Genomic DNA, 25,968 nt, shown 5'->3' on the forward strand with positions numbered 1-25,968 from the left:
TTCTTGCTGAGTAGTATTTCTTTGCATTTCTATTTGTTTATCTGTCGATGGGAATTTAGGTTGTTTCTAGTTTGGAACTATTACAAATACAGCTGCTATGAACATTCACATACAAATTTATGTACACACAGATGCTTTCATTTCTCTTGGGCAAATACCTAGGAGTGAAATATTTAGATCGTGTGATAGATGTATGTTTAAAGTTTTAAAAGATCTGCCAAAATTTCTAAAGTAGTTGAACTGCTTAAGATTCCTACCAGGGGTGTATGAGAGTTCCGATTTTTCCACTTTCTTGCCCATATTTAGCTTGGTTAGTCTTTTTGATTTTAGCCGTTCTAGTGGATATATAGAGATATCTCAATGTGGTTTTAATTTGCATTTCCTTGATGATTAATGATATTGATTTTTTTATGTGTTATTTGCTATGAAAGTTTTTTGAAGTGTCCATTTTTAAATTGAATTGACTTTTCATTATTGAGTTGTAACAGGTTTTTAAAATATATTCCAAATACAAGTGTTTTGTCTGACATATGTTTTTCAATCTGTAGCTTGGCCTTTTCATTTTGTAACAGTATCTTTTGAAAAGCAAACATTTTATTTTGATGAAGTCCAGTTTATTGTTTTTCTTATTTCATAGTTTCTCTTTGTGTTTCATTTAATCACCCAAAGTTACTAAGATTTTTATGCTTTCTTCCAGAAATTTTATAGTATTAGTTCTTGTTTTTAAATCATGGTTCATTCTGAGTTAACTTATGTATATGGTGTGAGGTAAGGGTCAAAATTCATTTTTTTACACAGAGTTAACCAGCTGTTTTGGCACTGTTTGTTAAAACAGTTATCCTTTCCCCATTGAGATGCCTTGGCATCTTTGTTAAAAGTCAATGAATCATATATGTGTGAATTCTCTATTCTGTTCCATTGATCCAGGTCTGCCTTTATGCCAATACTACACAATCCTAATTATTTTTTACTTTATATGTATTTCTATCTTACTTACTTTATAATGTTTCAGAGTTCGTTTCTCTAATTTTTTTTACATAAAGCTGGCTAAAATCTTTTAGAGTTGTACAAACTCTAATCAAATCCCCATATAGCCTATGTCTTTCTAAGCTGAGAAGTCTTAATTTTTCTCTGTTTTTTTCACTATCCAGAAACTCAATAACAATTATTTTGGTGAGTTTTTTTTTTTTTTATCTCATTGCTTCCATTCCTAATGTGCTTTCTTTGTGCCCCGCCTGTCCCCCACATATCGCACATGAGTAGGTACCGTAAAGAGTAGCTGTTCTTCCCCCCACTGTTATTAGCAGTATTGCTGCCATTGTTGTCATCATTACTGCACACACACTTTGGTTTCCAACATCCTTTCTACATATACAAAACCATTCATTCTAGTTTGGGGCCCAATAATTGAACCAGGTTAATTTCTTTAATAAACCTATCTGACTTCTATGTTCCCTACCAGCTAGTCTAGTGGAAGCACTGAGGTATCTCATTGTGGTTTTAATTTGTATTTTCCTATGATTAATGATGCTGTACATTTCCTGGAACATAAAAAAATGTGGATATTATTAATTTATAAGTATAACTTAAATTCTGTCTCCCTAAATATATAAATGAGTACTTTTTTACACTGATCCTTTTTTGTAAGATCTTGACCATTCATCTGTCTTTGAGAGATTGTTCTATGGTGTGCCCTGATCAGATTATGATTTAATAGCTGATAAGCCTTCTGAAAACTGGAAGTTTTGTCAGTATTTCTTAGTCTACATTTAATTGTTAAAATTTTAAATATGAGTTGTCTTACAACGATTCCCTAGAAAGCCCACTGTGGTTTCTTTCTTCCCCATTGAGAGGTGAATTTTCTTTTTTCTTTTTAAAGATTTTAATTTATTTAGTTGAGAGAGAGAGAGAGCATGAGAGGAGAGAAGTCAGTGGGAGAAGCAGACTCCCTGGTGAGCAGGGAGCCCAATGCAGGACTCGATCCTGGGACTCCAGGAACATGACCTGAGCCGAAGGCAGCTGCCCAACCAACTGAGCCACCCAGGCACCCCAAGAGATGAATTTTCTTATGGCTATCTTTTGTTTTCTCTCTTACGCCAGTGTTCTATGCATGGCAAAATCTTCCAATCCCAACCCAATCCCTAAAAACAGTTTTTAGGAGTGGGGTGTGTGTGTGTGTGTGTGTGATTATGTCAAAGGTTTGACAAAAATGCAGATTATAAACTCAGCCACATCAGGCTTACATTCCTGCTTCTCTTGCTTGATGAAACCAGTCAGATTTCTGTTCAAGTTTCAGCAAATTCCACTCTAAGTGATGATATGACTTTAAGTAGGGGGAACTCCTCTCGGCTCTCTTACAGCATTCTGGAGGAAAAGGAAGGGAGGATGACAGGCAAAGTTGTTAAATGTTAAATTAAAAGCTGAAAAGTCATTGAATGCAAAATAATTCAAACTCCAAATGAGAAGAGAGTTCAGGAGGGACTTCTCACAATGAGGGGAAAAAAATGTCAAACCAGCAGTAATTGAGGGAAAAGTCAAATGGAGGATGGACGTCTCTTTTCTCACAAGAAAGGGCTACTCTGTCTTTGTTGCCTCCTCCGGTTTTCCTTTTTTAAATTTGGGATAAGGAAGGTGACAAACTCTAGAGAACATAGGTGGAGGGAGGGCAGAGGAAATTGCTGGCTGAGCAGGAACTGCAGGGGCGGAGGGAAGGGCCCTACTTTGTGCTTAAAAGGATCTGAGAAGGGGGTGAAAAGCTGCCAGCAGCCAGAATGTGAATTAAGGAAGGTGACCTTACAGAAATAGAAAAAATGACCTCTCTCTGAAATCTAGAGGAAAAAGATGAGGATGTTAACTAGTTAGGAGAAAAAAATCATCACATATTGGAGTATGAAAAGACCTTAGAGGTCATGGAAACCAACCCTTGCATTTTACAGTTAGGCCAACAGTTGAGAAGAATGAGCCATCAGACTAAACTGGTCCACCACAATATAATATATTTGCATTTGAACTCATAAAAAATAATGTCTTCCTGTATCAAAGAAATCATATACTCTTAGAAGATACACTCTTTTTCTCTTGTGGCTTTGATCACTCTTAGCACCACCATAGCCCTTTTGAGAAACACCAGATTAATTGACTTGCTTAGTTTATGTCATGGGATTATTTTAAACTTTGTTTTTAAGTATTTGGAAAGAAGTATCACCATCATATTTGGGGCTTAATCAATAGTTCTGTACGTTTTAGTTCTTCTAATAAATAGGTATTACGCCATTGGAACAGGGTTGCCATGTGGAGTTCAGTGCTATATACCTGGTGGCCAATGGGGTTGGGGCCAAGGAAGACAATGGTCTTCATTCCCACCACCTCATACATTTCCTGGGCCTCGCTTTGGCTACAAGAACAGCTTTTCACAGGTCTTCCTGCCTCTTCTCTTGCCCCCTTCCAAACCATCTTCTGCTTCAGCCCTGAGAAAGACTTCCCTAAAATACAAGTCCAAGTGGTATCATATACTTGATAAATACTTTTGGTAGCAACTCAATGGCTGGAGGTTAGATTCTAAACTCCTTAACTTCCAGGTCCTTCCTGCCCTCTCCCCGTCATTTATGCCCTCACCCCTCCTAACACTGTACATTCAAGATTTAGAGATCCTGTATTACTCATCAGACCAGCTTCAGATGGCTGTTTCCTTGCTAGCAATTCTCTTCTGCCTAGGATGTCCTTCTCCCTTCCTCCTTCACCTACTATCTGTCTTTTCATCCCTCAAGGCTCAAAGCAATACTTTCCCTGCACTCTCCATTAACTGCCTCTAATGGTGTCTCACTCCTTCCTGGACACACACTTATCATAACACCTTTGACATCTTAGGGCACTTATTTGTATACACAAGAGAAGTGGTTTTCAAACTTGGAAGTATGTAGTGCACATGAGAACCCTCCAAGGAGTTTCTTTAAAAGGCAGAAATTTCTTGGCCTCACCCTTAGAGATTCTCTTTCTGATTCTGATTCAGTAGTCTAGTATCAGAGGGGTTCATGGACATCTCTGAGCCTCAGGAGAGCCTACTCTAAATCAGGTAAGTCTTCACCTGCTTGTGGCGCCATTTTTCCAAGGGCAGAAGACAGTGCTGCTGTGTTCTACCTGCTACTCCCTGATCACTGACTCACAAGAGTATCAGCTTGCGAGATCCCAACACTCCCTTCTTCCCCTCCCACTCTTTTGGGGGTAAAAATATGCAAAACTCATTTATATTCCCGCAAGTAGGTGAGAATCACATTCTGGGCCATCACCATTCAATAATGGACGCTTTGTGCAAAGTAGTGACAGGTGAGAGGAATGATTTCATTTTTCACTTTGACAATTGGGTGAAGCAGATTCCTGGCAGTTCTGCAAAGGTTTTATGCCCACATAGTTACCCAAGGGATCTGCTTAGCAACCAAGAGATGCTGCAAAGGGAAGAAAAGCAGATTCTTCTCTCAGGGGCATCTTGTAACTGAGATGCTGCTACAAAAGGGGAGAGAGGAGGGCAGCTCTGACCTAGGGTTCTCGCTTGTTCTGTGCTCTCCAGAAAGGCCTGGCCTGAATGCCCTGGTCCCTTTCTCCTCCCCAGAGCCTACACACAGATCACTGTGAGAGGAGCCTTATCCCCAGGGGGCTTGGCTATGCTTGACTAGATTTCTTCTTTGTGCAACTATTTTTTCTGACTATAAAATTTAACCTATTTCTTGGAGGCTTGTTTTGAGAGGATCCAATATAGCACCCCTCTTCCATGTCTGGGTTTTGAACTGAGAAGTAAAGAAAAAAAAAAAAGTAAGCATTTGGCAGATCAAAAAGGACTAGTTCATGGAAAGAGCTGATATTGGAGGATGGGGTTTGTATCTGCAGAGATGTGGGTTTTTAATGCTAAACCCTAGAACTGAACTAACCCCACAAGTGACAGCCCTCCCCTCTCCTGCCCAGGAGCTGAGGCAATCCAGGAAATGTACATGGACCAGAAGGTGGGCTCCCTGGAGGAAGAGGAATGGCAGGGGCTGGCAAGTCCAGTGTCTCTTGGTGGCTCCTTTGGCCTCCTTGGGCAGAGGGGCAAGAAGAAAACCACAGTGGTAATCACCTTCACATGGCAGGAAACATCAGACACAGGTCCAGGCATTCCCCCAACCCAATTACGTTTACGGCTCAAGACTGGGAAAACACAGAAAAATACCTAAAGAGTGAAATGCAAATTGTCAGTGATCCCAGAGATAGGCTATGTATTTTTTTTTAATTCCAAGGCACATATTTCTCAACTTCTAATGTTTCTGAAATTAGGATGTGTCTTACAATTGATACGTATTTAATGTGGTTTTATTATTTTTTCCTGAAAGGTTGTTATTAAGCCTCTGGTTCCTCTTTCAGTAGCTAGTATCTTAAGAAATGAGAAAATGTGGGGCGCCTGGGTGGCTCAGTGGGTTAAGCCGCTGCCTTCGGCTCAGGTCATGATCCCAGGTCCTGGGTTCAAGCCCCGCATCGGGCTTTCTGCTCAGCAGGGAGCCTGCTTCCTCCTCTCTCTCTGCCTGCCTCTCTGCCTGCCTCTCTGCCTGCTTGTGATTTCTCTCTGTCAAATAAATAAATAAAATCTTTAAAAAAAAAAAAAAGAAATGAGAAAATGTGGTAAATTTCAATTGTTTCAGAAAATAAGGATTCTTCTAGAGCATTTTTCCATATCAGTAGGTAGTGAAAACCTGATGTACAATGACTGCAAAATATTCTATCATCTGAAGGACTGAGATTGCATTTAACTCATCTCTAGCCCTTGGCATTTAAGTTCTGTTTTGCTGTTTGTTTTGGTTTTTAGCTTTATAGATAATACGGTGATAAACTTCCTTGCACCCAAGTCTTTACTCCAAATATGATTTTTTCCTCCTTAAGAACTGACCCTTTTAAAAAATGCTGGTTTCATCTGACCATATTGTTCCTCAGATAAGTAATCCAATGGAATGTCCCTAATAGCATCTGAGGGTACCCATCTTGGCACAAGCCCAGCACTGAATTACAAGGTATGGTACCTTCTGAATTTGAGGATTGTCTGTCCTTAATGCCTCTCCTGCCTCTCTTAGTCTACCCTCCCACCCTCCCTTCCAGTCCAGTCCAGCCCAGTCCATCCCCCTGGGAGAGCAAGAACAAGCACAGAGGACAAGACTCAATATTGCCAGAAACCTTTGCTGCCAAACCCAACATAGGACCCTGATTGGTTAGGCTCACTGATGACGGAGAGAGATACCCCTAAATGGCCTAGAGCCACAGGAGGCGAGGGAATGTCCACAGCTCCTTTCCCCTCTGTCTTTCACTCAACTCCCAGTGGCAAGATGGCAGAGCAGTGCCCAGGAAACTGGCTGGCTGAGCCTTTGTCCTGATGCCTAGAGCATCCTTGTTGAGGTTCCTCCTTGTACCTCCTTCTCTTCTCTCTCTACCTCAGTGCTCAGGATTGAAGGAAACTTGAGCTTCCTCTGGAGGACAGGAAGCATCCCTGATGGGGAAACATCCCATGCTTCACCTTGGTATCCGTGTAGTATCCCAGAGGCAGCAAGGGAAGGCTTTGGCCTGGATTCAATGCCATGCGACACGTTTTAATCAGCATCTGCCGCGTGAAAGGCAGTATTAAGTGCTGTAGGAAAGACAGGATTTTATTTCTGTTGAGAGCTTTTTATGGCACCAGTTCCATGGCTCTCCACCCCACTCCAATCCATCTGCTTGCTCCTTGGGTATAGGCAGGAGACTTTTCTGGAAAGGAACAGCATGTGCTCATTCCTCAGAACCACAGACAGAGCAGATTGGTCTGTGGCAAGTGCAAACCTGGCATGTTTGTTGGAAAAAAAGTTCTCGGTTCCCCAGAGAATAATATACCAAAACAAAGTGGATTCTCTGGACATTCCTCAGCGGGATGATGTCTACTCAGGTTAAGTAGAGAATTCTAGGGCCTAGATGCTCCCCAGTCATGCTGCATTCTTTGCCTGTTACTCCACTGAGGTACAGATTCACTCATTTTATACTCAAAATCAAATGGGGGCTTTGGGTGAAGCTTTTAGGTAGAATTTGGCTGGGCTTTTCCTGGTAAGATGACTCACCAGATCTGCTGCTCCAAGCACCTCCAAGCAACAACAGTTTATATTTAAATGGTTTCTAGAATTAAGGGGCCTTCTACAATTGGTGAGCCAGGTAACCTGCACTATGGTAGAGCTCACTGATAACAGAGCCAAAGGAGCCTTCTCAAGGGGCACTACAAGGGACAGTGCGTATGGACAGACAGAAGAGCAATTTGAACAGCCAGTCTCTCATTCAGGAAAGGTATAAGAAGATACCTTTTCCCAAAGCAAGTGGGAGGGCAGAGTGCTGGATTATGTAATAGTGGGGCACACGGATCTTGAGGAAGACCATGTCCTTGGGCATTCCTCCAATGAAACTTGAAGGAGATCTGGAGGCAAGATGGGTAGTGTTGGCACTTCTTCAGGCCAGCTGGGCTCTGAGGTTTGATCCAGGAGTCCTGGGCGCTCTGATCACAGGACGGTATCCTGTTCCCCTGGCAGAGCAGAAAAGAAGGGGGACGCTTGGAGAAGTTTCAATGCACAGATCTCAGCCAGATCCCAAAATCCTTGGAGCACAGGAGGGCAAAATGGAGGCCCACAGGGTCATTTTTCCTGAGGCTCCATCTGTGCAATGAGATTTACTGCCTGGGGGCAGGATGGGGATTAACTCTTGGCTCCATCCAGCCCATTGAGGTGAGGGTCTTTGTCAAATGGCCCTTCACTGGGTTGTTGTCTCACCAAGAGAATAGGGAGGAGCCTGTGGTGTCAGCAGGAGGGAAGGGGACCTCCAACCTGTCTGGGGGGTGGGGAGAACTCTCTGCTATGAACACTCCTGGGGCTACAGCTTCTGCTGACCATTTGAAAAACAAATCATGGAAAATAAAATATACATTATTAGAATAGAAAGGTAATAAAAAAGATTTAATTTCAATAATAAAAGAAGATGAGAAGATTAAGGTGGGCTGAAAAACCAGACATCTTAAGCATGAAAAGGCATTTCAAAATAAGTTTAATTATTAGCAATAATAATAATAATAACAAGCAACTTTGTTTAAAATGTCAATAAAAATAAAGGGGGAAATAAAGAAAATTAAGTTTAAAATAAAATTTAAGAAATTTTTGTATCTGGGAAGTTGGGAGAAAAATTACAATTCCAGTAAAAGAATATTAAGAGTTTTGTTTTTTTTTTTTAAAGAAACTACAACTAGATGAGATTTAAAATCAGAGAAATAGCTGATCTCCAGGAAGAGATTAAAAACGTAAAAGACGAAACTATTCATGATCAAAATAAAACCCAAAAGCCATGAGGTGAGAAGCTAAAAACCTGTTAGTAAATGAAGCTAACACTGACGAAGGATTTGTAAACACTGTCAAAAGAGAAAAATGTGTAGGATAGAGTGAAAATGGAGAGTTCTTATGTTTGGAGTCAGGTGTGAAACAAAGTAGATGGGAAGGAAACAGAGCAGAAGATCAGTTTCTGGGGACACAGGTTCTGGGGGCTGCTCCTGCTTCCCCCCAGGCAGTGCCCTCAACCTCAAGGGGAGTCATTTATTTTTTGGAAGGTGAAGAGGCAAGTGGCGGAAAGTCAGGAGCTCCTCTCACCCGCTTGCCCTAGACAGCGCCCCCTACTGACTCCTCGCTTGCTCTGACCCTGACGTTATTTCTCCTTGCTCCTTAGTTCACTGTACTGATATGAGAGGTCCTGAGGAAAGAAACTTTCCAGAGCCACTGAGACCCTGGGGCAGAAGAAATAGCCCTCAATCCTGCTGTAGCACCCTCTACCCCATTTTCACAGGAAAAGGAGAAGACATGAAAAGAGGTAAAGAGAAAAATCAAATTTAGATTGAGGGTAAAATGTCTAGAACTGTAAATCATTCACTAATACCTCCTTTTGGTGTCTTCTGCATCAGAACATAAATACCAGTGGCAGGAAGTTTATCTTCTGCAGAGTTGCTAAAACTACCCCATATGTAATTATATATTCATACTGTATTGGCTCAAAATGGTGCGGAATAAAGTGTAACCTAAAGAGAAGCCAAAAATAGTTACTTGGTTTCCTTTGCCAAATTTCCTTGAAAAATGTAACTGCATGAGAGTTTAAAATTAGGTAATCAGCTAACAAGTATTTGTTGAGTCTCCTGTGTTTGGAGGCCTGTTAGCCTCCCTGGAAGCAACGAGGACAACCTTCCTGGCCCCTCCGTCCACTGGAAGGGCGCAGGGTCCAGTCCAGGCTAGTTTTCATTGCGCTCACCTGCTTTTCCTCAGTCTGATAGAAAAAAAAAAAAAAAGATTATCTGGGGCATGTTTGCTCTTCTAGGGTCTTTCCTGGTCCACTACTAAAGACACCCAGGTGTTTTCTTCTCTTCAAAAATCTGTTATTCTTGTAAGTCGGCAGTTTACCAATGCTGTGCCCTTCTGCTTCCTTAACTGACCTTCTGCCTCACATGTTGCCGCGGGCCTGACCACACTGTCCGAGCAGCAGCAGGTCGAATCCTCTGGGAAGAACTTGGATCACATTTACAAGTTAATTTCATGTGTCTGCTTATTACTGTGTCCCCTGCTTCCTCTGAGCCTCATCGGCCCGTCAGTAACAGACGTCACATGAATACTCACGGAATACATGCACCTCGCAGGCCTCCGTACATACTTCGGGGAGTGGCTGCGGTGGCTCATGCAATCTCACTTGTCTCCTTATGCTCTTTCTCCCTGCTGCCCCTTCTTTGCTGTCTGCTTGTGCATCCACTGGGGCTGTGTGTCACCATTACCCCGGGGCCCCATGTTAGCGGCAAATGGGAATCAGGGAGAGGCCTACATCCATCCTCCCAAGCCATCCAAAAGACTTAAAGAGAAGGTGGGAGAAGGAGTGGCAACTTTTTATGTGCTCATGCCCGGAGAGTAGACCCCAACCGTGCTGCTCACGTCCGCCATGCGTCAATGCCAAGAGCTGTAGAGTCGTTGTTCGTCCCTAGGAAGCCTTGCCTGCCAGACTCCTGGTGTTTCACACAGAACAGTGGAGAACACCTACTTCCTGCACGCGGGATCCTGCTTCTTACCTGCCCTCAGAAGCAGCATGCTGGACCCTTTCCGGAGATGGTCCCTGAAGCCCCCTTCTCCCTAGGAGAACCTGGACACAGAACCATAGAGTTGACTCCAAGGCTAAAATGTGAGAGAGATGCCGTGTTCTCCTCCAAGAGGGATGTAACCTCTCTTCCTTCTCAATAAAAATGCCCCTCATGCAGGTCAGCTCCTAGAAGGCTCTCCCACCACCAAGTCAGACAGGCTGGGTAATGCTGGGTCCCACCTCAGTCTCCAAATGCTCAAAGCACGAAAGTAACCAGTGATCATCTGAAAGGCTTTTGTCCACCCTGGACCTTCATTTCTTCTTCTGTAAAACATGACCTGCCTTTTCTGTGTCAGGAGCATCAAATGACATCACTGATGATTGAGCTATTTAAAAAGCCCTTTAACAGTACTGAGTGGGAGAAAACCAGGAGTCAATCACTTTGTTTTCTTTAAGCCCAGAAGGGCAGACTTGTGGGAAAGGTTGGTTTTCTTTCCATAATTCAATCCAGCTGGCCTCGTTTAGTCTTTTTAAATAACAGACTATATGAATTATTTCTATATTTAACTCATGTTTTGCCAAGAGACTTTAACATGTCACGGATACTGGGGTTGGGAGTATGATGGTGGGTTGAACAGGTAGGCAAGCATTGAGGGGGAGAGAGAAGAAAACAAGAGGCTTCTCTCCCAAGATACAGTACCTATATGGAATATACTGGATATGCAAGTTAATTAGCTCCCTGGTTTGCCAAGCAAAGCCACAACAGTGACTAAGGGTGAGACTGGCAGAGCCGAGAACGAGAACCACCATTTCTCCTGTGCCTGCATCCAGGGCAGACATTTCCAGTGGAACATAGCACCTTCTCTATCTGGGTGGAAGGCTGGCCTCACATTCCTTTTTGCAGAATGCTTTAAAAATTTTTCTTTTTAATTTTTAATTTTTTTTAAATGCTAGAAACCTTGACGAGTATAGTTAGACCAGGATAGCCCACATAATGACAACAGTAGCTTGAAGCTACAATCATTAAAAAACAACAACAGTAACAACAAAAAACCCAAGGGGCCATATGTTGAAGGAAACTGCTTCATGAGCTGCTTGGGTAGTTGTTGTTGGGACGTGGGAGGACCATGGACCCAAAGGAGACCAAGAGAGGAAGGAGGGAGTCAAAGCTTGCTGCTGTAGGATCCTAGCACTGCTCACCTTTCTTGCACCTTCCCCCAACACATACACAATGAATCTCCTAAACTGGGTCATATATTGAACTATTTAACTCTAAGATTTAAATTAATTTAAATGAAATGTACTTAATTCAGTTCCTCGGTTGAACAGGCCACATTTCAACAACTCACTAGCCACATGTGGCCAGTGGCTTCTCCAATGGGCAGTGCAGATAGAGGACATTTCCATCATCCCAGACGGGTCTAGAAGGAACCTGAAGCAGACCCCAGTATGTATCCTACTCATACCATTGCTCAATAGCCCCGCATCCCAGAGCTCATCCTCTGCGGGTGGGAGGTGGGCACACACAGTATTAACAGAAACTCCATTCTGACCCCCTCCCTTGCCTTTACCTGTATAGAAAGAGGGACTCAGGCTGGGGGAAAGAAGGAGAGGAAATACATAATTTCAAGGATTGAAATTATTTTTCTTCCACATGAAAGTTACAAAAAGAACAGATGGCACTTTTTGAAAAATGAAAATCTGGGATTGAGGAGAAGGGAAGAGCCAAGTATGAGTCCCAAGGCTGCTGTTGATTTTTCCTGACCATCCCAGCCAACTCAACACCATTGTTGTTGTTTGTGTAAAATACACAAATGCTCTTAGTTCTAAGGCTTAAGTTACAAAGAGAATTCTTACTTTTACATTCAACAGAACAGAAAATGCTTGCTTTTACCCAAATTTCTTATGATTCTATGATTTCCCATCCTGCCTGCCTGCTGGCTGCTTTGTGTACGAGTCAGAACAGATAAGCTTTGACCTTGGAGCTGCTCCGTGGGATTTTCTGCAGATGGTTCTCAATAATAAGGTGTTTGCTCATTTGTTTCTAGGTTCTTTTATTTCAAAATAAAAGTGCAGCCAAATTGACCCATGGGGAGAGAACAGATTAGGCAGAAAATAGCATCTCCTTAGAGTTCTGACTCTAACGCACTCTGATTCCACCCGTGAAATTGTCCCACCAGGATGCTGGCAGGAACAGAACCAGGAGAGGCCTTACTTCTGGATGGGCACATGTGAGGGCCGAGGAAGTCCACCGAGGCTGAGAAGCCAGGCGAGGACCTCAGGTTTGGAGTAAGAGGCCAGGATCCAAAGTGCAGGAGGCTGGGGGAGGGGGGTGGTGAGGCTCAGAGCCAGACACGGGCCGCTTCCCCACCAGCCTCAAGCCCACAAGGCTTATCTGTGTGGGGGGTCCTGGCCCTGACTGAGGCAGAAAAGAGATGGAATCCTGGCATGCTAGAGCTGAAGGGACTTTGGGGATCCTTTTGTGGAGTCCCCCCAGAAAGCCTGAAGATAAGAAGCACCTTGTGTCCTCGTTAAGCACAGAGCCCTGGACTTGAATCACACCAACTGCTTCTTGGTCACCTAGGTACCTATAAGCACCTCAGGTGACTGGTCTCAGAAAGTCTGGGAAGCACTCACCTATCCGGTGGTTCTCCGGCTGGACCCCACAGAACCCAGAGATCTCTCCACGCTTCCTTAGCGCTACCAAAGAATGCCATGGGAATGAAGGGAAGGACTGAGTTTATGAAACTTGAGTCCTCCCACCTGCTACAGTTGATCATGGTGAGTAATAGGAACAAGAGTTTATGAAACCCTCTGTCCTAAGAGCTATGTGTGTCTTCTCTCCTCAGCCCTTCTAATCCGTCTAGGAAACAGGCATTCATACACTGTGGGAAGGAACTGTGGCTGGACCAGTAAGCAGCTCTTCCAAGGGCACACCACTAGTAAGAGCCAGAGCCAGAATATGAATAATACAACCCCGTCCCATCACGTTATACTACACTGAAGAGGCTCCACTTGCATTGGGTTTGTGCCTTAGTGAGCATCTTTTAGTATTTAGATTATAAAATGGATTCCACTGCTAATAAAGGTGTGAATATAGCTAGACATAGCCAGACTGACCCCCACCTCTTATACAAGAAGCAGCAAAGGCCCAGAGAGGCGACCTTGTGGTCCCAAGGACACCAAATAAGGACACAGAGTTGGGAGTTCTGGCCCGAATAAGGCTAGTAGCTTCCCCAAGAGGCCGGCTCTGAGCTTGGCTCCACACCCAGCCAGCCATGTGCGCTGGGCCAGCCCGGCCTGTGACCTTTCCTGATTTCCTAAGGCTGGTGGACACCATCTGCTGAGAAAGAGTTACCGCCCCTGCTGAGGGCTGGATCAGGTACTAAGGACATTTCGCCAAAGGGGAAAACAAAGGTCACAGTTTATGGTGAGTAAATTTCTCATCTTGTTACACGGAACCGTGACTCCTTTGTTAGGCAGCCTCGAGTGTCTACGACTGTGACTGAATCTGATGCTCTTTTCTTCCTGTTGTAATTAATGTCAGTGTGGCATGGGGCTTCCTGAAAGGGTGAAATATTTTCTAGAGGAGGCTATATTTCAGGTGCTGGTGACTTATTCCTTCTTCCCTGGGACCGGTTCATCAATCACTTAGAGATGTTTTGCAACCAAAGGGCAAATGTATTTCTCAGAGCAGCGGCATCCACCTGGGTCCCCAAGCCAAAGCCAGAGCCAGGCGGTCAGGAAAGGGCTTGGGGGACAGCCAGCCCCTGTCTTCCAAAACCCACCATCTGGGAAGTGCGTGTGTTGCCTCAGCTCCCAGTGGGAACCGGACACGTGGCTGGGTGCCCACCAGCCTTGCTCTCATGACACTCGGGGGTCTGTCCCCCTACAGTCCCTGTGAGAGGGGCAAGGAAGGTTTGGAAGCTGCACACTCTTTGCTTGGGAAGTCCCGCTGAGCCTCCAGGTTGATTGATTTGATGAAGTGTCCAAGACCCTGGTTGTTTCCAGGACTGCTGTCAAAACTCCCTTTTCATGATGAAAAATCAATTATCCTCACTTGACTGAAATGACTTTACAAAATGTACGTTTGAGAGAGGACTAGATTATGTAGCCTACTTCTTGAATGACGTGCTTCTTGACACAGGCTCTGTCTTGGAGGGGCTTCGGTGAGATGTGTCTTGATTCCTTTTATGACCTCCTTGTCCATCCCCCTACCCTGTTTCTAAAGAAAACTCCTGCACCAGGTGGTCTTTGAGCGTCTCCTTACCTAGCAGATGGGTCTCAGACAACTTCTGCTTGCATTTCTCTCCAAGTAGTAATGTCCCTGATGTATCTTAGCAGAAAGTCCCATGCTAAGCTGATCTGACCAAGGATACCTGACATTTGCAGCAAGAGGCAGTGCTTGCTGTAGTGGCTCATGTTGGTAGGAAAGTCTGGGAGGACAGATGGAGAGAGAAAATGTGGGTGCAATAACAGGGTAAATTTGGAAGAGAGCAGTTGTGGGGAGACAGACTTTTACCTTTACCCTCTTAGGGTTCTTTGGGGCCAGGCCTGAGGCTTCAGCTGACACAGATCAGCAGGAGAAAAATATGCACATGGATTTAATGCAAGTTTTATGTGACCCGGGAGCCTTCTTCCCAAGGAACGAAGAACCAAAGAAATGGTGAAACCGACTTGCTTTCAGATTCGGTCGAACCAAGAGAGGCAGTTGTGGAACTACATAGAGAGACTTGAGGAAGATAAGAATTATTTTTAACAAGGTCTGTTTGTGTAGAATTCTCTCCATCCCAGCTTATCTGTGATGACAAGAATGTTACTTTCCTTCTGGTACAGGGATGACAGCCTTCTATGAGAATCGCATCCCCTGCTTCTTTTTTTTTTTTTTTAAAGATTTTATTTATTTATTTGACAGAGAGAGATCACAAGTAGACGGAGAGGCAGGCAGAGAGAGAGGGAAGCAGGCTCCCCGCTGAGCAGAGAGCCCGATGCGGGACTCGATCCCAGGACCCTGAGATCACGACCTGAGCCGAAGGCAGCGGCTTAACCCACTGAGCCACCCAGGCGCCCCGCATCCCCTGCTTCTGAGGAAAATTCGAAGGAAGGATAGACTTGTTTCTTGTATTTGCTGTTGTTCAAGGGCCTTTACCTCAAGAGAGTCAACATGGTAGAGTGGGATAGTTGGGGTGGCCTGTTCTGAACCCCTTCACAGAGCAGTATGGAGGGAGATGGCCTAGGGGGGGTAGTTCAAAGTATTAGGCTTCTATTTAGGCTGGGTTTGAATCCTGGCTTGGCACGTTCCAGCTATGCCTCTGTGAGCAAGTTCTTGATCCTCTTCTTGGTGGCTTCATATGAAAACATCACTTTCTTCATGGAGTTGCTAGAATTAAATGAGTTCATGGATTTGGAACATTTGGCACCCTGCCTGGCACATAACAGGTGCTCAATAAATATTAGCTATTATTATTGACCCTTTTTTGGGAAGTGATAGTGGATCCCCTGGCTTAGCATGGGGACCTAGCCCATGAAGTTTTGGTTCATCCTTGACTGCGATGTCTCAGCTGCTTGGGCTGCCCTGCTTTCCCCGGAGACGTTGGCCAGTGGAGTGGACTCCTCAAACCTGCCGTGAAATGCTGCATTGAACTTCCTAAAAGCAAGGAGGCTGCAAGGCAGGTGACTTAGTCAGAGATTAAATGCTGCTCAGTCTCCTTCTCACTCATTCTGCCATTCCAGAAGGGATTTTTCCAATAATTCAAGAGAGAAAAGACCAATGACAGTCAGCTCTGCCTTGTAAAGAGAAGACCTGCCAATAGCTTTAAAAGGCCGGCCTCATCAGCCTGCACGCTCCTCCCTACCCGCCCTCATCTCCCAGGGAAGAACATGTGGGTCTCCTTTTCAAGCTCCCCAAAAGAAAAATGAACGACTCTCAGACAAATACACAAATGGCAAGAATAATGAAATCTGGCAGTGTGTGAAACAGAGCCGTGGCATATGACTGTCCTTCCATCTCCAGGGGTCTGTCAGTCCTGGCCTGGGCCGAGGCCTTGAGCAGAGAGAAACAGCGAACCCTCCCGGCACTGGGTGGTGAGGTGCAGTGAACCGTGTTTAGGAACGGCGGGGTGACGTCCCCAGCTAGAGCCTCAAGGGCCATCCTCTGGGTTGAGGCAGCTGTCTAATAAAAGACCGTTTTCGTAATCAGTGTTCAGTGAAAACCTACCATTTTCATTTATAGAAACAGTGAAGCCACCTGCTATTTAAAGGCCTCCTCCTCCTCTTCTTCCTCATCACAGGCCTGAATCTTCCAGCTCCCTCCCTCAGCCAGCTGCGTCTTGTCAAAGTTCCAACCTCCTCCTTCAGAGACGTCAGTCTCTCTGACCGTCCACCCCATGTGCCTTGCTTTTTATACTCAGTCTGGAGTATGGGATTATGGCCTCACCCTCAAAAATAGCTTCAACGAGAGCGGTCAGCTGAGGAGGGACTAGGTGTACCCTATCGAGGGAAGAGTAGCTAGACGTGACTCTCCTTCAGAGCCCAGACTCCCGGCTTCGCTCCCCACCCTCGTTCCCACACAGCTCAGGCTGAGTCAAGTGCTGACAACTGAGAGGGCGGAGAGGAGGGAGGACGAGAAGAAAATGCTGCTGCTGAGACAGGAGCGCAAAATCCAGAGTAAAAGGAAGGGGCTAGGAGCAAACAGAAAGAAGAAAGCAAAACAAAGAGCCAGATGCAGCAACACCTCAATGAGCCAGCCGGCTGTGGGGGGGAATGGGCGTTTCATACTGGAAGTTTCTGGTTAACAGTGAATGGAACCAAAATCCTTTGTCTTAACCCATAATTCAGAAAAGCTTTTGACATAGTGTTAGTTCACTTCCTTAAGGCCATTACAGATGGGGATCATGGGGTCTTAGGGCAGCTAAAGGATGGCAGTTAGGACATGAACACCCAGTATATGGTGGACAGCCTGTGGAGGAAAGGGTCCCAGCCTGGGTAAAATATATACTGAACCCCTCTGTTTGCCCTGAATAGTAAATCTCTGATAAAACTTGCTTTCTCACTTGGTTTATCTTAATCACAAATTGCTGAGAAGTTTTGTTAAATCGTAATGGCATAGCACACTTCCATTTATTCTTCAAATCTCAACTTGAGTATCACCCCCTCTGTGAAGCCTTCCCGATGACTCCTGCTCTCCCCTCGGGCCCCCTGCCCATCATTCCCCCTCTTTGCTCAGCACACTGTGTTTAAATACTTTGTAAACACGGGAGGCAGTGGGCTAGTGATGAAGGGAGGGTTTCCTCTGTGACCTTCCTTGTATAGAAGCTGCACTCCCAGTCTTTCCCTTATGGTAGAAATAAACTCCAACTATCTGTGAAGTCTCAGAAATGTAAAAAAAAAAAAAAAAAAAAGGGTCCCGCTTTACTGTTCTACCCCCAGCTCACGGCCAGGAACAAGGGAGGGAAAGAGAGGGGGAAAAACAGAGGAGAAATTCTATAAACAGAAAAGAGGGGAGAGAGAGAGAAACCATTTACAGTCTTGGTGATTTCATCTTAATTCTGAGACCTCTTCCTTGTCTGTTTCCCTCTGATCTGTAAAACAGAATGCCTCCTACAAGGTTTCTGAGTTCTGAAACAACTCAAGAGGAGGCTAGTTCTCCTTCCACTAATGAAGCCATTCTCTAAGTGTGCCATGAGGGGTTAGAGTCGGGTGGGAGGGTAGGGAAGACAGTCAGCAGTTAGCAAGAGCCAAACAAACACAGTGGCAGGTCCGTGGCCACTGAATCTGAGGCTAGACTGGAGGCCAACCAAGACTAAGATAGTCAACGTCACTCAACATTTGTTGTGTCTCTATTCTGCGCACCATGATAAAAGTCCCCAACACAGTCCTTGTTAGTTCACGACCCGTAGTTCAGAATGGAAAATGAGGAGTAGGGCAAAAAGAAGGCAGGGCTCTGGCCTAGGATGCAGCCACCTGGACATTGGTCCCTAGATGACTTACCCTGGAGGGCCATGGAAGGAGCAGGCAGGGCTGGTATCTGGGGGATTAGCTCCATCTGCCCTGAGCTCAGCAGAAACCTGGCACCCCTTTCTGCCCTGGTATCCTTTTCGTATGTGCTTATCCCCCAGCCAGCACTGGCAGCCTCATGTCTGCCTGGTCATGGTGTCAAGTCTAATTTAAGCCATGGGCCCACCGATCCTTTCAATCCGCCTCTGACAAGGCCTGCATACTGCGTAAAAACCAACCAACCAACAGTCCTCTGGCCCTGTGGGTTTTACAGACAAGAGGATGTGGTGACGTCCTATGAAAGAGGTTGGAACAGTGTCCTCTGGTGTCCCCAAGGTAGACGACAGCATGTATGCCAACCTGACAGATGAACGGCTCATAATGTTGATGAGAGCTATACCACATGATGAAACAGGAAGCACCCTGGACATGTCCTCAGCATGTCCCCTGCTTTCCTGCACCCCTGGGGGGTTTTGACTTCCGTATCCTTAGTATCTGGCCCAGAACCTGACCAAATATAGGTGCTCAACAGATGCTCCCTGAATGAATATAACTCCATTTTCAGAATTCAGTGATATCTGGACCAAGTCTGACCCATCATCTCTTTGCTCCTTTATGGGGATGAGCTCACTGAATGTCCCCCTAGTCCCCAGTAGCTCACCTGTCACTCAGCAGCCAGCATCTTAGCAGCAAGGCAGGCTGCTCCTCAGGTGGACAGGCAGAGTGCACAGGGTTCTGCCCTCTTTCTTGCCCTCTTTCCTCCTTACCTCCCACTTTCCCTTCCGGCAGGGTGTCTCGGTTTGCCCAAATCTGAGGCCTTTCTCCAGCAAAACCCAGCTAAGTTCCAACAGACCTGGGCAAGTCAGTCATTCCATTCTCCTTTTCCCTTCCAGAAACATGTAATTAATCATGTCTTGGGTGTGGCCCTGAATTAGACTCTGAGGACTATCAAGTCCCTTACCAATCTCAGATTCTAATGGGATGTAGACACAATGGGCAAGAAATGACAGAGTACCAAGGAGAGGCAGAGTAGCTGGAGGGTGAAAGAGAGAGAATATGGTGAAATTAGGGAAAGCTTCCTTTGGGACATGACATCAAAGAGCAGCAGAAAATCTGATTGGTCAAATGTACCCAGTCCTGGTTGGGGAGCCTGAGACAAGTATTTCTTAACAAGTTGGAAGTGTCTGTGCCCCATGTGCTATAGTGTTCTTGCGGAATTGGAGGAAATGAACAGAGGCTGACAGTGTCAGGCATGGTGCAGCACTGTTATCCTGGGAAAGCACAGGCCTGGCTATGTTAGGATATGTTGACTGGTTTTACTCAGGGCAGTGGAGCTAATTACAGTAGAGCCAAATTCCCCTTGCTCCAGAGTGAGAATGTTATTGTGTTTCTACCCCCTTATCAATAGCGTCATCCTTCTCTTTTGAACCCTACCTCCCTCTTCTCCTTATCCAAAACATAAATATAACTCAGGATCTTGGCCAGGTTATAGGACAGGTGATCATTTCCTTTCCTTTCTTATAGAACCTCAAGCCTTGATTTCTGCCACATCTAGAACACAGAGCTTGATGAGAGTGGAGTCAGAGGTCATAATACATTTTGGCCTGGGATTTCAGAATCTGAATTCCACGGTCTCACTGGGCAGCTCTGGAGCAAGCTCTGGGCTTCCAATGCCTCCTTAACATTGATCTTTCAAAGACTGGGGAAAGGACCTGAGATATTTGGTGGGAGTCTAATCACAGCCTGCTTTATGTTGGTCTTCTTGTGCTCCTCTTGAAATTGGATACCTTCTGGTCTCTCTGGCTTTTTTTGGCTTTAGTGACTCACTGTCCTGGGAATCTTTGCTGGCAACAGTGATTGCTGAGACCAGTGCACAACAGATGCCTCTGAACCGGAGCCTTGTACTCTTCCTTCAGGTTTGCATTGGACTGGGCTCCCCACCACGTGGACAGATGCCCACAGCACACATAGTAGCGTTCTTGGTATTTTAGCTCTGTGTTAGTGTCACTGTCCGGTGGAAAGTGGCTGGAGTGCTTGGTGGTGAATTCACTCATTTTCATATGGAAGTCTGTATTTACTGATGGGTCAAGGCCTCTTGGATTTCTCTGATTTGGCTTCGTCCAGTACTTCTCTCCAGCCCTGAGTTCAAGAGGTAATTAGAATCCATGTAAGGTTTTTATTCCATTCACTTAAAAGTAATTTAAAAAAATTTCACCTTGTCTCTCATCTACTCCCCACCTACACCATAACAACATATTCTCTCCTGACTTATATACTGGAAAAACTTTGCTATGAACCTACGGCAGGAAGTCTTCATCGGGCTGCCTTGGAGGTAGAGAGTTTCCCAAGAATCTTCTTCAGGAGGGCAGGTGGCCATGTCTTGGTCCCACCAGCTCTGACAGCTGCGTTATTCAGGCCTGCTAAGTTGTCTTAGTCCCTAGAGGAGGTGAGGGTGGGCTCTCCTGTTTATTTGTAGGCCAGAAATCCTGCAAGCCACTCAGGAACCTGTTCTTCTCCTTTATATACCTAGATGCTGACTTCTGCAGTGGCCCAGCCTCTGAGGACCAAAGCCACCAAACCAGTGGGAGGAGGATGCTTCGAACCTGAGTAAGTGCTTCTCTCTCTAAGCAACTGTGAAAAGGGGCCAAGGAGAAACCAAGAAATAATGAACTCCTACAGTGACTATGTTCCTTCTTCAGTAGAGGATGTTGCTCTCCCTACAGGCCACCCCCCACCCCTTCAACGTCTCTCTTCTCTTTGGCTGAGTTCCTTCACAGGTTATTGTTGAACTTCTTCCTACTGCACGTTTCTCCTGGAGTCTACTCTTATGTCAGTAGTCTATTCTCATGGATTCAACAATTCACCAATATTCAGATCTGAATTCATGATACCATCTTACTACTGTAAGGGAGAGAAAATCCTATGCCAAAAGGGACAATGCATATAATTTCTTTTTGAAATATATTCAGCTCTAGCCAGAAGTGGAGGGAAAGGGAAGGAGAAGAGTATGGCCACCAAGACTAAAGCATAAAAATATAGAAAGGAGGACCCTGCCCCCCATCCTGTTAAGGTGCCACATCAAGACAAAAATACAAAGAAAATAGTTGGAAGTAGCTTCCTGATAACAAGTACAATGATGATGACATTGATGATGAAGATGAGGAGGAAGAAGATGCTAACTGTGATAATGTGATTTGAGTGTTGGAACAAGGGTCATGAATGAACTCGTTTGGTTACTGAACGCTTCGCACTGGGGATGTCTGATGGCTTCATAGCAATTGTTGTCTTGGATTGACTGGCAACAGCTGTTTCAACTGAATGGCATCAGATTCTGGGGTCCGATCTGGGGTCATCTGCAGATAAAGGGATGACCAATTAGTGATGTCAGATGTAAACAAAAGAGGGAGTAGGGAGCCAGAATTTCAGATACTCAGCATCCATGCTGCGTAACTATGGTTTGTTAGCATTTCTTCTCATTGCACGGGAGCTGAGACGCCTTGGCTGTTCCGTTTTGTACTGGGTTATTTATAAGCGTGCCATAATGCGTTGGGCCCCCTCTACGGCTCTCCCACTGTGTGCCAGGCATCCTAGGCATTCATTGACTGCCTTATCTCTAATGCTTCAAGAGGGCTAGAAAAGTGGCCTTTCTACTATTAGAAAGGTTACTATAAACCTTGTGTCACAGCACCCACCCCTCTCCCTACTTCCTGTGGGGGAAGATCAGCTTTTCAGTGACAGGCCTGATGTCATGATGATTTCAAGTGATTTGGCCCAAAGACAACACCTACTCCCTGAACAATATCTATGAAAACTTAACACAGTAACTTGAGTGAGTCACATTTTCCCTGTGGATGTGATTTGCAGATGTCGGGATGGAACTTAACCAGGCTGCCTTCTGAAATGGAACTTCCAGAAAGCAGCAGACAGACTGTGGAAGAGCCTTCCCAGAAAAAGAAAAGCCTCCTATAGACCAGCAAGAGCTCTGATCACACAAATGTAAGCAAGGTTTCCAAAGAAAATGAGATGAGAGTTTAGAGGATGGGCATGGAAAGTTTCCTTACAGAAAGATTCAAACTTACTGTATACCCGTGAAAAGGAACATTTTTTTTTTAAATCAAAATATGTTCACAAATACTGGCTTATTTGATTCTCATAATAACCATGAATGTGGGCTGTGGATACGGGCCATGAAAACATTCTCCATTTCGTGGTTGGGAGAAGGGAGAGAGAATGTCAGTGGTTTGCCTCTTAGGACACAGGAGTAGCAAATGACTGAAGCAGGACACGGGTCTTCTGGTCGGTCCTAGACAGTGTTCTCTCTGCCTCATTCTGCCTTTACAAATTGGCAGTAGGCCACCTAAGTAGCAATCTCTTTCCTTTCACACAGAAATCTTTAAAAAAAAAAAAATCTTAAAAAAAAAATAAGGACGAGGATCAAAAATAGTCTCAAATAAACAAGAAAAAAATATTTGCATTATGTTTTATAATACACTCAAAGATTTTCTTAAGGATAGAGACACAGAAGGGCAGAGGGAAGTAGAGACGCAAAGAAGTGGGAAAAGACACACTCACGGTGCCGCACAACCTCCATGGAGTAACAGCTCTGTGTATCGCTTTTTCGAACACAAAAGGGTGGTTATGTTTTCACAATGATACGCAGAAATACGGGCAATACTTCTTCTGGGAACTGGTGACGTTGACGATGAAATCTGGGCCAGGAATGAGAGTTCTCTTAGCTGTGGCTGAAAATGAGGGCGATAATTTCCCCTGATGTCATGTTTCACTTCCAGAACGAAGTGATGGCCCAGCTTCAGCTCTGTCTTTAGAATAATGAGCAGTGATGACTGACGAGCACACAGAATGAGTAAGAGAAAGCAGGGCCAGGGAAAACCAGAGCGGAGGCTTCTTCATGGCCTATTAGAAACACCTGGGCAGCTGTAATCCTGTGCCGCCTGCACTCACCCCCACCCCCAAACCCATGGGACTGCTGGGGCTGGGCCCCCAGTGGCCGACCGGACTTAGAACCGACAGCTGTGTCCAATGAGCGGCCCAGGTAGAGAACCCTGGTTCAAGAGCTCTGCCCCCAATGGCTGACTTAGGAAAGGAAAAGACACCAGAATAACTGAAATGAGAATGGGGGAGGGTCATGCAAAAGCTTTTCCCGGAAGAGAGATGGAGAACAAAACATAGAGATGACCCAGGAGGTCAGAACGCAGGACGCCAGTGGTGGCGGCCGCTTAAGACACGCTCTCTCTCATTGAACTGCCAAGGGCAAACACATCAGGGAAAACCCAGGGACTTCGTTAGAAAGTTTAGTGTAAGAACATCTTCCCCCTTTTGCCTTAATTAACCTTTATTCCAATGCAACACTTGGAGGGCTGGGAGAAGGGTGCTAAATCCTCCGATTCATTTGGTTCTGGGCCTCACACAGAAGCAGCGTGGGAGGAATTCTCACCGGAGGGAACACTCGCTCCTATGTACAACTCCTAAGGCTGCCCTCCTCCAAAGATGCAGAACGTTCCGACCGTGGACAAAGCAGCCCCACAGAACAGCCATGTCACCTCCCCAGTGGAGGTGACAGGTTGGGCCAGAAGGAGGTTGGCAGTGGTGTGTCAGTGAGGGGCTCTGAGACAACACATGAGGAGAATGAGGGGGGAAAAAGGCCCCCTTTCAGATTCCTTCTGAGGTGGAGTCGGATGAGGACTTCTTTTGTAAATGAGCTGAATGCAGTGATGAGACTTCATTTTTCCATCAGTACTGGCGTCGGTATCATTTGCTCTGGAAACCCCAACCCAGGAATCCTTAGTGTCCTTACTGTCCCCATTCTTGGTTAGAGTGGAAGCGCCCCAAGAGGCTACTTCTAATGCAGGTTGGGAGCCTTGGAAGTGTACAGTTGAGCACCTACCCAGTAGGTAGTAGAAACGGAGTAAAGGTTGATGGAGAGACCAATGAGAGTATGGCTGGTATTGAGGGGAAACACCATGGGCTAAATGAAACTCGTGCCCCAGAAACGCAGGTGCCCTGTTCTGTGGCTAAGGGTCACAGGGGATGCCCTTTGGGGGACGCAGCTTCAAAGAATTTCTACTCTCCTTTCAACCTCATTCAGAATGGGGGTAGGGAAGAGGAGAATGGACTAGAGATGTCTTGGATGTGACATTTTGGATCGTGACACTTGGAGACTGTGACAGGAATGTTGAGGATAGAAAGCAGTGAAATGGTCTGTTGTCACCCCTCAGGGCAGAGCCTCAAGGTGTTGAGGGACCACAGGACCAGGTATCACCACTCCCCAGGAAACACAGCTTGTGATTAAGGGGATTTTAGGATCCCAAAGTCCTTTCTGGAAGGTCTGAGCTGCTCTGAAATAGGAAATCCAAGTGGGCTTGAAAACTGGTTTTTTCTTTTGGTGAGAAAGCTCTTGTTTCCTCCAAAGCAGTAGGTCCTGAGTAAGCTCTTGGAACCCTTTTGAGGCCTTGGAAAACTTGCCATCTTCTGAACAAAAGCATCTTGTATATACCCTTAGGAAATAATTATGTCGAAGTTTATGGTCAGTCTTGCAGTTTTGCCTGCAGCACATAAAAAGTTTCCAGTGTATCTCCCGTGCTCTGATGTTGTGGATTAATCACATTTGGAGGTAGAGCCTGGAGCCTGGCCCGGTCTGAACTTTCAGTGAGAAAAGGCAGCTATATTGGTCAGGGCAATTACAAAGATAGGTCAGGGTATTAGAGGCTTTGGCCATGAGTACTGGTGATTAGGTTTGAGCTTGTTGGACAAATGGATTAGTGTTGGCCGAATGGGGTCCCTTGGACAAAGGGAAAAAAAAAAAGACTAATCAAGACTAAGCCACATCTCCCAGCCAGTCAGCCATCGTCAGTGCATAAGAATGTTCTGGGACACTAAGGCCTGGCTGGCGTCTGTTAGATGGGACTCTGCACCTGCACCAATCGGGAATACAGTCAAAAGATGGAAGCCGAGGAGGAAAAAATCTAGGTCAACTTGTGTTGCTTCCCAAAGATTCCAGTTTTGTGACTTGAAATGTCCTTCCCATTGGTCCATTGGACCCCAAGTTTATGAATGTCGATGTTTTCAAGCAAGGAAAGTGGCTGCCAGGGAATACATATGGTTAGTCCAAGACTTGGACTGTATTTGCATTGACCTTGGCTTCTGACTTCTCTGTCATCTCCTAGGCCTGGCTGATTAGACCTTGCCTTTTGTCAAATCTCAGTGAAGAAATCTTCCAGATGAGGGCCAAGGCTGCAGTCTGTTGACTCTCTTGCCATGGTCTCCTCCTCCTTGTGTCTTCTGGAAAACAAGAGTTGGTCTGAGGTTTCCTGGGTATTTCTTTGATGGAAACACTTGGAACCCTTGAGAATCAGTCAGTATACATCCCTTTTGGCTGGGGAAATCAGGGGGGGCAAATCGATCACTGTGGGCAAGAAGGGGTAGCATTTAGGCCAGAGTTTCTCAAGGCCGATTGCACCTTATACTTTCAAGGGGCTGGGGGGGTGAGGGAGATGGCGGGGTTAAAAATTATCAATGCCTAGGCTCAACCCAGATATTTCTCATTCAGTTGTGTGGGAGGACACTCAGGCGTCAGTAGTGTTCCTAATGTTCCTCAGGTGATAGTAATGTGTGGCGAGCATTGAGAACCCGATTTCAGTGTTTTTAAATTTTTTTACATTTTTATTAACATATAATGTATTATTAGCCCCAGAGGGACAGGTCTGTGAATTGCCAGGTTTACATACTTCACAGCACTCACCATAGAACATACCTTCCCCAATGCCGATTTCAGGTTCTTAGCTGAAAGGAAATTTGTAGGTGGGTGTATGTATCCTGTCTTTCTGATTAGATTAT

The 25,968-nt window shown here is 45.3% G+C and overlaps 1 long non-coding RNA gene across 1 annotated transcript in view; it reads left to right on the forward strand.

The window, feature by feature from the left end:
• LOC125099922 (uncharacterized) overlaps positions 1-25,968 on the forward strand; it is a 37,824-nt gene that overhangs the window by 5,844 nt on the left and 6,012 nt on the right. The window contains exons 3-7 of the long non-coding RNA XR_007127400.1: positions 8,737-8,877; positions 12,300-12,401; positions 12,704-12,900; positions 20,645-20,721; positions 21,979-22,110. This is a non-coding gene — a long non-coding RNA (uncharacterized LOC125099922). The remainder of the gene's footprint in view (positions 1-8,736; positions 8,878-12,299; positions 12,402-12,703; positions 12,901-20,644; positions 20,722-21,978; positions 22,111-25,968) is intronic.

This window comes from Lutra lutra, chromosome 5 (genome assembly GCF_902655055.1).
Source record: "Lutra lutra chromosome 5, mLutLut1.2, whole genome shotgun sequence".
NCBI classification, from domain to species: domain Eukaryota; kingdom Metazoa; phylum Chordata; class Mammalia; order Carnivora; family Mustelidae; genus Lutra; species Lutra lutra.